General features: G+C 39.7%; 1 pseudogene; it reads left to right on the top strand.

The window, feature by feature from the left end:
- Positions 1-5352: 5352 nt before the first annotated feature.
- Positions 5353-5447, top strand: LOC113899426 (annotated as a pseudogene).
- The last annotated feature ends 6811 nt before the right edge of the window (positions 5448-12258 follow it).

The following is a 12258-nucleotide window of genomic DNA, read 5'->3' as shown; positions in this document are numbered from 1 at the left end:
TAGCCAACTAAAATCTTGAAATCTTAATCATTCACTTGTGCAGTTGTGGAGTTTGCCAGTCTGAATCTTTTTGAGTCTAAGGAATGTGGATACATAAAAGAATATTAAAAGTATAATAATTAAAAATTAGAATTCTGTATGCTTTCAACTTACTTACTATGTATTAGATTTCTTGTAAATTTTGCTTTATTATTTTTTTCACAATTAGCTACTGAAAGAATTAATTACAATATACAACTATGTTTGTACTTTGTTGATGTTTGGACCAATTGAATGTGTTTCTTATTGTGCAGTAAGCTATTTTAGCTTCTCTTTTCCCTTCTTAAAAGGTGGTGTCTATAAAATGTGAACCAAATATTTGGCTCTGCAATGAAGAGAGAAATAGTAAGAATGTTTAGTAAGAATGTTGAGTTATTTCAGTCTGTATGACAGTATGTAAATGAAATCTGGAGAATGGTGGTAATAAGTTGATTTTCCATACAGCAAAACCTCAGCCCACCTCCTAACAAAGCTCTGTTTCTATTCCACATCAGCATCTGAGGGTAGAAGAGGAGGAGGGACTGGGACAATGCAGCCCTGATCCTACCCATCTGGGGTGATACCAGCTCATCTGCATAGCCATCTGAAGGTTGAATATACGTTGTTTCATCAGAAAGGGCACACTGTGACATGAGTTCCAGTGCAGAAGTTAAGCAGTGAACAGGTTTTTCTTTCCATTTGGTTAAACAATGTTGAATTTTACTTCACTAAGGGACGCCGTCTCTGGGGTCACACAGTCGGACACGACTGAAGTGACTTAGCAGCAGCAGTGTATTGGAAACACATCTGTGAGCTTGGGCTATTTAATTTTCTATCTCTGCAAGTTGTATTCTTGTATTACAGCTGACATCTAAGAAGATATCATCCTACCAAACCTATTACTTGCTTTTTAATAAAATATGTCCTCTTTACTCTCCTGCAGTAAACTAACGTAAATGTCTCCACACATAATTAAAATGTATATAGTAATAATTGAATTGTAATATAAAGTAGAAATGAAAGTATAATTCATTTCTTTTTCAGTATGTAAATTCTTAGACACAATTACACCAGAAGACGTAATGAAGTAGGCTGGTGAGTGTGTGTGTGTGTGGTGTGTGTGTGTGGTGTGTGTGTGTGTAATCGCTGCAGGAAGACAGCAACAATGTAGACCGCTGTTACTCAGAAAGGTGAGGAGCTTTTCCACTGATAAGACGTTTTCCTCCCAAAATGGTGGATTGTGCTAGTAAAGTTCTGAACAAAACCAATGTACAATCTTGATTTACATTTTAACTGCATATTTGGTAACTTCAGTGGATTTTAAAGCTAGGCAGAACTGTGCTTTGTGTCTACATGTAGAAAGAAATCAGGTTCTAGCCACAGATAATCAGATTTTTCAACTACATGAGTGGACATTTGAAAGTCATGTAGGATGTTGAACTATGTTTCTTCCTGTGAGACTCTACATTACAAGGTACCACACTTCTCTGGCCTCCACTCACCAAACACCAGTGGTGCCATCCAAAGAAAACATTTCCAAACCATCCCCTCTAGAGGTAGCAGTGGCTGTTTGGGGGGACACTGGTTTCAGTGCTTGTACCGGCGATTGCGATGTATACTTTGCTGCCACTATTTTGGAGAAACATGCTAATATGACACAGAAAATACATTGTTTTAAATATATAGGATTCAGAATCTTGGATAGCTGCTATTCTACATAGAGCCAAATCTTACTGATCCGTGCCCTCATCTCTAAAGGTGTGAACCACTATTAAATTAGTGTGCAATACCTAGGATACATGTGATGGTGAATATTCACTTTAGGCTTAAAGAATAAGCCTTAAATTATTTAAGTGACACTAATATAGAAAGCTTTTAGAATCAGAGAAAAGTGTTTTAAGTGTTCCTTTAGAAGTTTAGTAGACATCTGATAAGAAAGGAAATATTAAAACAATGCTTTGTTGCTTTTTAGAATATTGCCAAGGGCTATCTTTGAGTAATACTCTGAAAAGAAAGAAAAATTCCATGTTTACTTTAGTGAATCCTTATTTTTAAAAATATCACTGATTTGGATGTAAGGAAAACTAGAATTAAATACAAATAAATGTAAGTTATTTCTGTATTGGATGTTTGAATGGTATAACAAAATACATGAGAAAAGCTTACATAATGGTTCCTCTATAGCCATCTTTATGTCATTCCATTTCTACCACGGTCAGGTTTTGTTCAGCAAAAATATGCCTTCAGGAAGTCTTTTCTCTACATGTTGATATTGAGTTTAAAGCCTGAGAGCTGAAACTCTAGTGCCAGAACACCTGGATTTGCATCCCAGTGCCAACATTTTCTTGTATGACCTTGAACAAGTTGCTTCTCCCTTTACTTAAGTTTCCTCATGTACAATGTAGATAACAATAACGATACCTCCCTCACCAGATCGTTTTGAGGACTGAAGACCAAATGTGTTAATACAAATGTAAAACTGAAAACAGCTCCTAGTGCATGGTAAGTGCTGCTGTTACTTCATTTTAGTGATTTCTGGAAGATGCTTTAACAGAAGTGGAACTTTAAAAAATACTGTGCTTTTAGTTATGGGGCAAAACATTCCTAACTTCTGAATAAAAGTATTCTGAGGAAAAATTGTCATAAACAGATTTCTTGTAGCGCTGTGAGTTTTTGTGGAGGATGGTAATGAGACCTTCATGACTTGCCTGTTAAATTTTTTTCTAATCATTCACGTCAAGATTTCTAGATTTTATATTAAAAGGTTTTGTAAATGTTGAGCTCTCTTTAATTTTAGGTTTCCCATCTCAGAAATATTTCATCAGACCTTACAGATATGAATATAGCAGTACATTTAAAATTTTTTTATTGAATTACAGTTGATTTACAATGTTGTCCGATGGCACCCCACTCTAGTACTCTTGCCTGAAAAATCCCATGGACAGAGGAGCCTGGTAGGCTCCATGGGGTCACTAGGAGTCGGACATGACTGAGCAACTTCACTTTCATTTTTCACTTTCATGCATTGGAGAAGGAATTGGCAACCCACTCCAGTGTTCTTGCCTGGAGAATCCCAGAGACAGGAGCCTGGTGGGCTGCCGTCTATGAGGTCGCACAGAGTCGGACACGACTGAAGCGACTTAGCAGTAGCAGTAGCAGCAGTTAATTTCTGCTGTACAGGAAAGTGATTCAGTTTTGTGTATGAAAGTAGTAGTCACTCAGTTGTGTCGGACTCTGCAACCCAGTGGACTGTAGCCCACCAGGCACCACTGTCCTTGGAATTCTCCAGGCAAAAATAATAGAGTGTTGCCATTCCCTTCTCCAGGGGTTATTCCCAACCCAGGGATCAAACTCAGGTCTCCTGCATTGCAGGCAGATTACCTCTGGGCCACCAGGGAAGCCCATATAAAGTTCCCTGTGATGCATAGGACCTTGTTGTTTATCCATTCTATGTTTAATAATTTGCATCTGCTAATCCGGAACTCCCAGTTCATCCCTCCCTCCTCACATCTCCCCCTTGGCAACCACAAATCTGTTCTCTGTTATCAAGCAGTATATTTTTCAACCACTTGATTTGGGGCGTATCCACACATTTAGAAAAATGTATCTTTTTTGATTGCTCTCAGTTTTCATCTTCCTAGATTTTCTAGGAATAAGCTTTACGATCAATCTGATACTTTCTCTTGCCCATGCACTTGTTAAACCTGAGTCAACGGTTGAAACTCAAGCTGCTTTTCCTAGGTTGGCTGGAAACGCCTTCCTGAGTGGCTGTAGCTGCCACGCAGCATAGTAGTAAGACCGCCTGTTTTGAAGCCACTCAGCCTGGCTTGGAATTGTAGCTGCATCTGTGTGATATTGCACAAAGTCCTTAACTTCTTTGTGCCTATTTCCTCACCTAAAATAGAATAACAATATTATCTACCTCATAGAGCCGCTATGAAGATTAAATGAATTAGTGATGTTAACTGCCTAGAACAATGCCTGAAACAGAGTACACACTCAATAAATGGTAGCCATCTTTGTATTGGATTGGCCAAAAGCTTCCTTCAGATTTTTCTGCAAGATGTTACGAAAAACCTGAAGGAAATTTTAGCCAACCCAGTAGGTCACTACTGCCATTGCCGATCTCTGCCTTAATCAGAGAATGGCCTTTCAGAAAGGTTTATTGTTTGCTTCTTGTAAGAATCCTGACATTTGCATGTCCCTACAACGTGTAAGGAACTGTCAACATGGGTTTTTAGAAGAATGGTTTTCAACCTTTTATTTTTTAACCACCTCAACACATCTGAAAAGCACATTTCATCAGTAACAATGGGATCTCCCAGAAAGATTCTCAAAATAGGATGTGTGTAGCAGATGGGCAGGGAGAAGAGTTAGGAAAAAATACCCAGATGACAATCTTAGGTAAAAATTTTGGAACTGGGACTTCCCTGGTTGTCCAATGTTAAGACTCCGAGCTTCCAATCTGAGGGGCTCGAGTATCATCCCTGATTGGGGAACTAAGATCCCGCATGCTACTAACTCACCTCGGCCAAGAAAAAAAAAAAATGTAACTATTTTAGCACAGATGAAATGTTCTATGCCAGTTGAATTTTATCCTAGCCTGTAAGAAGATGCCTACTGTCTTAACTTATTGGGACTTACAAAGAAAATATAACTAAATTCTTTATCCCAAAATTTTAGTGTAATAGAATAATCATAATTCTTGCCAGACCACCATGGATGTGACTTTATAAATCCAAATAATACATAGCATAAAACAAGCTTTGTGTGGTTGTTATAATAGCAATTCTTAGACCTTTATTGTACATTAAACCCTACAATGCTAATTCCTACTCTGCTATTTCTCTACTTTTATAAAAAGTTATATATAACATTGTAAATGTGTGTGCGCACTCAGTCGTGTCCAACTCTTTTCGACCCCATGGACTGTAGCCTGCCAGGCTCCTCTGTCCATGTAATTTTCCAGGCAAGAATACTGGAATGGGTTGCCATTTCCTCCTCCAGGGGATCTTCCCAACCCAGTCTCTTGCATCTCCTGCATTGGTAGGCAGATTCTTTACCACTGTTCCACTTGGGAATAACATTATATATTTATAATAAAATTTTATTATTTCTTGCTTGGCATACCAATGGAATTTGAATACAAATACAAATACAAAATTTTCTCTCTCAGAGGTGGCAGGTCTGTTAGGGAATGTTAGATTTACAACAGCATTGTGTAGTAGAATGTAATGTACCGTCTAAGAGACACTCAGTGCTCTAGGAATTAGAAGGGACAGAACACATTCTCTCGCAACATATACAGTACAGTCAGCCGTCCATATCTTCAGTTCCTACATCCAGGATTCCAAAAAATGATACAGAGAAGATTAGTATGGCCACTGAGCAAGAATGACATGCCAATACATGAAGCAGTCTATAGTTTTCAGTCACACACACAAAAAAATCTCCAAAAAGACATCGCCTTCGGTTCTATCAACACTGCACACACCCTCATATTTGCCTGGTAGTATCCTTCTATGTAAGGTAAGGGGAGAAGGGGGGCCTGCCCATGGGCGAATCAGACTCCCTTAAGGAAGAAAGCATGTGAAATCATTTCTTTCTTGAAGGTATAGATCTGCGCTGTTTAGTAGTGTCGCTACTACAGTCATCAAGACAGTATGATACTAGCACAAAAATAGAAATATAGAACAATGGAACAAGATAGAAATTCCAGAGATAGATCCACGCACCTATGGTCTCCTTATCTTTGACAAATGAGGCAAAAATATACACTGCAGAAAGACAGTCTCTTCAATAAGTGGTGCTGGGAAAACTAGGCTGCTGCTGCTGCTAAGTCGCGTCAGTCATGTCCGACTCTGTGCGACCCCATAGACGGCAGCCCACCAGGCTCCGCCGTCCCTGGGATTCTCCAGGCAAGAGTACTGGAGTGGGGTGCCATTGCCTTCTCCGGGGAAAACTAGGCAGCTACATGTAAAAGAATGAAATTAGAACACTTCCTAACACTATACACAAAAATAAATTCAAGATGGATTAACGACCTAAATGTAGGACCAGAAACTATAAAACTTCAGGGAAAACATAGGCAAAACACTCTGACATAAACCACAGCAATACACATACTAGTGTAAGGGGACCCAATTATACTTAAAAGCTTTTGCACAGTGAAGGAAACTATAAGCAAGGTGAAAAGGCAAACCTCAGAACGGGAGAAAATAATAGCAAATGAAACAATTGACAAATACGTAAACTCCAGAATATATAAGCAGCTCATGAAGTTCAATACCAGAAAAACAAACAACCAATCAAAAGTGGGCAGAAGACCTAAACAGACGTTTCTCCAAAGACATACGGATGGCCAATAAGCAGAAAAGATGCTCAGCATTGCTCGTTATCAGAGAAATACAAATCAAAACTACAATGAGGTATTATCTGTCAGAGTGGCCATCATCAGAAAGTCCACAATCAATGCTGGAGAGGGCGTGGAGAAAAGAGAACCCTTTTGCACTGTTGGTGGGAATGCAAACTGATACAGCCACAATGCAGAACGGTATGGCTATTCCTTAAAACACTAGGAGTAAAACAACCATATGATGCAGCAACCCCACTACTGGCCTTATAACCTTACCTTGTAACCAATTATGTCTTTTTCATAATTGAATAAGACACATGTTCACTGCAGCATTATTTACAATAGCTAAGACATGGAAGCAGCCTAGATGTCCATTGACAGATGAATGGATAGGGAAGTTATGTTACATATATACAATACAATATTATTCAGCTATAAAAAGGAATGCATTTGAGTTGGTTCTAATGAGGTGGAGGAACTTAGAGCCTATTATACAATGTGAAGTCAGAAAGAAAGACAAATATTGTATATTAATGCATATGTATGAAATCAAGAAAGATGGTACTGATGAGCCTATCCACAGGGCAGCAGTGGAGATGCAAAGAACAGGCTTTTGGATACAGCTAGGGAGAAAGAAGGTGGGATGATTGAGAGAGTAGCATTGAAACATACATACTACCATATGTAAAGTAGATAGCCTGTGTGAATTGGCTGTATGACAAAGGGAGCCCAAAGCCAGTGCCCTGTGACAACCTAGAGAGGTGGGATGGGGAGGGAGGTGGGCGAGACGTTCAGGAGGGAGGGGACACATATATACCTATGACTGATTCGTGTTGGTGCATGGCAGAAAGCCATCACAATATTGTAAAGTAATGATCCCCCAATTAAAAATAAAAGGCTGTAAAAAAAAATAATGTAGCTGCTAGCCAATAAATTTAAATAATTAAAGTAAAACTTTAAATTCAGTCCTTTAGTTATACCAGCCACATTTCAAGCACCCAGCAGTCACATGTAGATGATGGCTTCCATACCGGATATCACAAACAGAACATTTCCCTCATGCAAGAAAGTTCTGTTGGACAGTGGTGGTGTAGACCATCCATTTTATAAGGTCTTTCCATCAGAATGGGTCTTTCCATTAGGTCTTTCCATGGGAGCCTTAGGTATATTCAATTCTGTTTTAAGTGTCCTTCCACCTTACCTTTAAAAGATTATCTCTGGAAACTAGAATGTTGAACATGAGCCTTATTTTACTAATAAATATTATCCTTGGCAAAAAAGAAAGAATTAAACATTTTAAAAATATGTTCTTTTTGAAGTATAGTTGATTTACTGTGTTGTGATAATTTCTACTATTATAGCAAAATGATTCAGTCATACACACACACACACACACACACACACGCACGCACGCACGCATGCATGAAAGGTGGCTCAGACGGTAAAGGTGGCTCAGGTGGCTCAGATGGTAAAGAGTCTGCCTACAGTGCAGGAGACCTAGGTTCGATCCCTGAGTCAGGAAGAGCCCTGGGAGAAGGAAATGGCAACCCACTCCAGTATTCTTGCCTGGAAAATTCCATGGACAGAGGAACACGGCAGGCTGCAGTTCATGGGGTAGGAAAGAGTCGGACATGACCGAGCGACTAAGATGATATGCTTATATACTTTTCCATTATGGTTTCTCACGTAAATCATATGTATTTTACTGTGCTATACAGTAGGAGCTTGTTGTTTATCCATTCTATGTATAATAGTTTGCGTCTGCCAATGCCAAACTCCCACTCCATTCCTTCCCCACCCCACCTACCCTTGGCAAGCACAAGCCTGTTCTCTATGTCTGTGAGCCAGTTTCTGTTTCATAGATACATTCATTTGTGCTGTATTTTAGATTCTATTAATACATATAAGTAATATTGTATAGTATTTGCTTTTTTCTTTCTGATTGACTTCACTTAACATGATAGTCTCTAGGTCCACCCATGTTGCTGTAAATGGCACGATTTTATTCTTTTTATGGTTCAGCAATAGTCCATTATATATATATATATTGGAGAAGGCAATGGCACCCCACTCCAGTACTCTTGCCTGGAAAATCCCATGGATGGAGGAGCCTGGTGGGCTGCAGTCCATGGGGTCGCTAGGAGTTGGACACGACTGAGCGACTTCACTTTCACTTTTCACTTTCATGCATTGGAGAAGGAAATGGCAACCCACTCCAGTTCTTGCCTGGAGAATCCCAGGGACGGGGGAGCCTGGTGGGCTGCTGTCTCTGGGGTCGCACAGAGTCGGACACGACTGAAGCGACTTAGCAGCATATATATATATATATATATTTATTTATTTTATGCTGCCAAATTGCTTCAGTCATCTCTGACTCTTTGCGACCAAAGAGCTGTAGCCCACCAGGCTCCTCTGTCCGTGGGATTCTTCAGGCAAGAACACTGGAGTGGGTTGCCATGCCCTCCTCCAGAGGATCTTCCTGACCCACATCTCTTCCATCTCCTTCATTGGCAGGCAGGTTTTTTACCACTTGCACCACACGGGAAGCCCCATATAGTTGTCATGTGATCCTGCAGTCCTATTCCTGGTCATATATATATATATATATAACTGTAAATTCAAGTACCTGCTTCTATGTCCTTGATAGATTTATAGCAATGGGACATTTGTCAATGTCCGGAGACATTTGCAGTTGTCACAGCTAGGATCAGGGATGCTACTGGGATGTAGTGGGTAGAAGCCAGGGATGCTGCTAACCACTCAACAGAGCACAGGACAGTCCCTTACAACAGAGGATTATGGGGCCCCATAGCACTGGGGTTGAGAAATCCTGGTTAATGCTAATTTATATACATTTTGATCATTTTTTTGAGAAGGTAGAATTCCCTATTAGAAGCCTGCTGAAACATGGTCAGTAACCATGATAAACTTTGTATAACACTATGTGCCAAATTCTCTTCTAAGAGCTTTACGTGTATTAACTCATTTAATCCTCACAAAACCCTTCTCTGTTATCATTAACTCTTTTTTTTTAAGCTGAGGAAACATAGACATAAGAGGCTAAGTATTGCTATGGACTAAATTGTGTTCCCCCAAAATTAATGTATATGTTCTATCCTATGGAAATGATGAACTTTTAAGAAGGGAAAGACATCTCTGTGTGTGTGTGTGTGTGTGTGTGTGTGTGTCTCCTCCTACCCTGGCACTCCTATATGTGCTGAGAAAAGGCCATGTGAGGACACAGTGTCTGTAGTCATCTGCAACCCCACGAAAGCCCTCACCAGACACTGACGCTGATGTCTTAGAATTTCCAGCCTTCAGAACTGTAGAAATACATTTCTGAGATACTGAGAAAATGCATTCCTGTTGTTTAAGCTACTCAATCTATGGTATGTTGTTAAGGCAGCCTGAGCTAAGACACCTGCCCAACTTTAAAACACCAGGGAATGAAAAGCAGGATGAAAATCCAGGCAGACTGGTTCCAGAATCTGTGTTTTTATCACTAGCCCGTATTATCCCAGTGGGCTTCCCTGGTGGCTCAGCGGTAAAGAATCCACCTGCCAATGCTGGAGAAGTGGCTTCAATCCCTTGGTCAGGAAGATTCCCTGGAGAAGGAAATGGCAACTACAGTATTGTTGCCAGGAAAATTCTATGGACAGAGGAGCCTGGCAGGCTATGGACCATGGGGTTGCAAGGAGTCGGACATGAATTAGTGGCTAACACTTTTCACTTTATATTATCCTAATAGAATACCTTATTTGAACATATTTTTCTCCAAAATTGCTTTTCTAAAGTTTGTTCACACATTTCTGTTTTCAATTCTGTGAAGATACTTCTCGATTTATAACTGTGTTTTAGAGCAGTATATTCTGTGGTATATTGGCCAAGCCATTTCATTGTGTTCTCTACCATTTTATTGTGTCCTGCATCATTTTATTGTGCCCTAGCATACTGCTGCCATATATGACCTAAATTCAAACACTCAAAAGAGGTACAAACTATTATGTATAAAATAAACCCAAAGACATATTGTACAACACAAGGAATATAGCCAATATTTTATAGTAACTGTAACTGGAGTATATAACCTTTAAAAATCACTATATCATACACCTGTAACATATAATATGGTATATCAACTATACTTCAATAAAAGTGAAAAAAATAAATTCAGAGGTTCATATGCTGAAAAGGGAGTTTATGTTTACTTAAAAAGAGTAGGTGCTTATGACAAAATCTTTGGCTTAAAAAAAAGTAATATATTAAAGTGGTACATTTTTCATAAATGGTCAAATAATACTGAAGCAGGTTATTATTAGTACTAGATTTATCAGTGTTTTAAAATTTGGTTTGTTGTTTAGTCACAACCCCATGGACTGTAGCCCACTAGGCTCCTCTGTTCATGGGATTTCCCAGGCAAGAATACTGGAATGGGTTGCCATTTCCTTTTTCAGGGGATCTTCCCAACCCAGGGATTGAACCCTTGTCTCCTGCGTTGGCAGGCAAATTCTTAGCCACTGAGCCACAGGGAAGCCCAAAAGTTTATTTTGTTGCTGTTCAGTTACTCAGTCATGTCCGACTCTTTGCCACCCATGAAGTGATGGGACCGGATACCATGATCTTCATTTTTTGAATGTCGAGTTGTAAGCCAGCAGCACCCCAGTTTTCCCTGTCCTTCACCATCTCCCGGAGTTTGCTCAAACTCATGTCCATTGAGTTAGTGATGCCATCCAACCATCTCATCCTCTGTCGTCACCCTCTCCTCCTGCCTTCAATCTTTCCCAGCATCCTGGGCTTTTCCAGTGAGTCAGCTCTTCGCATCAGGTGGCCAAAGTATTGGAGCTTCAGCTTCAGCATCAGTCCTCCCAATGAACTTTCAGGGTTGATTTCCTTTAGGATTGACTGGTTTGATCTCCTTGCAGTCCAAGAGACTCTCAAAAGTCTTCTCCAACACCACAGTTTGAAAGCATCAGTTCTTTGGCATTCAGCCTTCTTTATGGTTCAACTCTCACATCCATACGTGACTACTGGAAAAACCATAGTTTTGACTGTATGGACCTTTGTCAGCAAAGTAATGTCTCTGCTTTTTAATATGCTGTCTAGGTTGGTCATAGCTTTTCTTCCAAGGAGCAAGCGTCTTTTAATTTCATGGCTGCAGTCACCATCCACAGTGATTTTGGAGCCAAGAAAATAAAGTCTGTCATCCCATTGTTTCCCCATCTATTTACCAGGAAGTGATGGGATCAGATACCATTATCTTCATTTTTTGAATTCTGAGGTGTAAGCCAGCTTTTTCACTCTCCTCTTTCACCTTCATCAAGAGTCTCTTTAGTTCCCGTTTCCTTTCTGCCATAGGGTGGTGTCATTTACATACCTGAGATTATTGGTATTTCTCCCAGCAATCTTGATTCCAACTTGTACTTCATCAAGCCCGGCGTTTCGCATGATGTACTTTGCGTATAAGTTAAATAAGCAGGGTGACAAAATACAGCCTTGATGTACTTCTTTCCCAATTTGGAACCAGTCTGTTGTTCCATGTCCGGTTCTAACTATTGCTTCTTGAACTGTATACAGGTTTCTCAGGAGGCAGGTCTGGTGGTCTGGTATTCTCATCTCTTTAAGAATTTTCCACAGTTTGCTGTGATCCACACACTCAAAGGTTTTAGGATAGTCAATGAAGCAGGTTTTTGTGTTTTTTTTTTTTAATTCTCTCACTTTTTATATGATCCAGTGGATGTTGGCAATTCGATCTCTGGCTTCTCTGCCTTTTCTAAATCCAGCTTGTACATCTGGAAGTTCTGGGGCAAATAATATGCTGAAAAATGTTAAGCCCTTCTTCCCATGTAAAAGTATATTTATGTCTCAAGACTTGGAGTTCCTGGAAA

This window comes from Bos indicus x Bos taurus, chromosome 1 (assembly GCF_003369695.1).
Source record: "Bos indicus x Bos taurus breed Angus x Brahman F1 hybrid chromosome 1, Bos_hybrid_MaternalHap_v2.0, whole genome shotgun sequence".
Taxonomy (NCBI): domain Eukaryota; kingdom Metazoa; phylum Chordata; class Mammalia; order Artiodactyla; family Bovidae; genus Bos; species Bos indicus x Bos taurus.
Note: the sequence above shows the minus strand (reverse complement) of the source record. Positions and strands in the feature narration are given on the sequence as shown.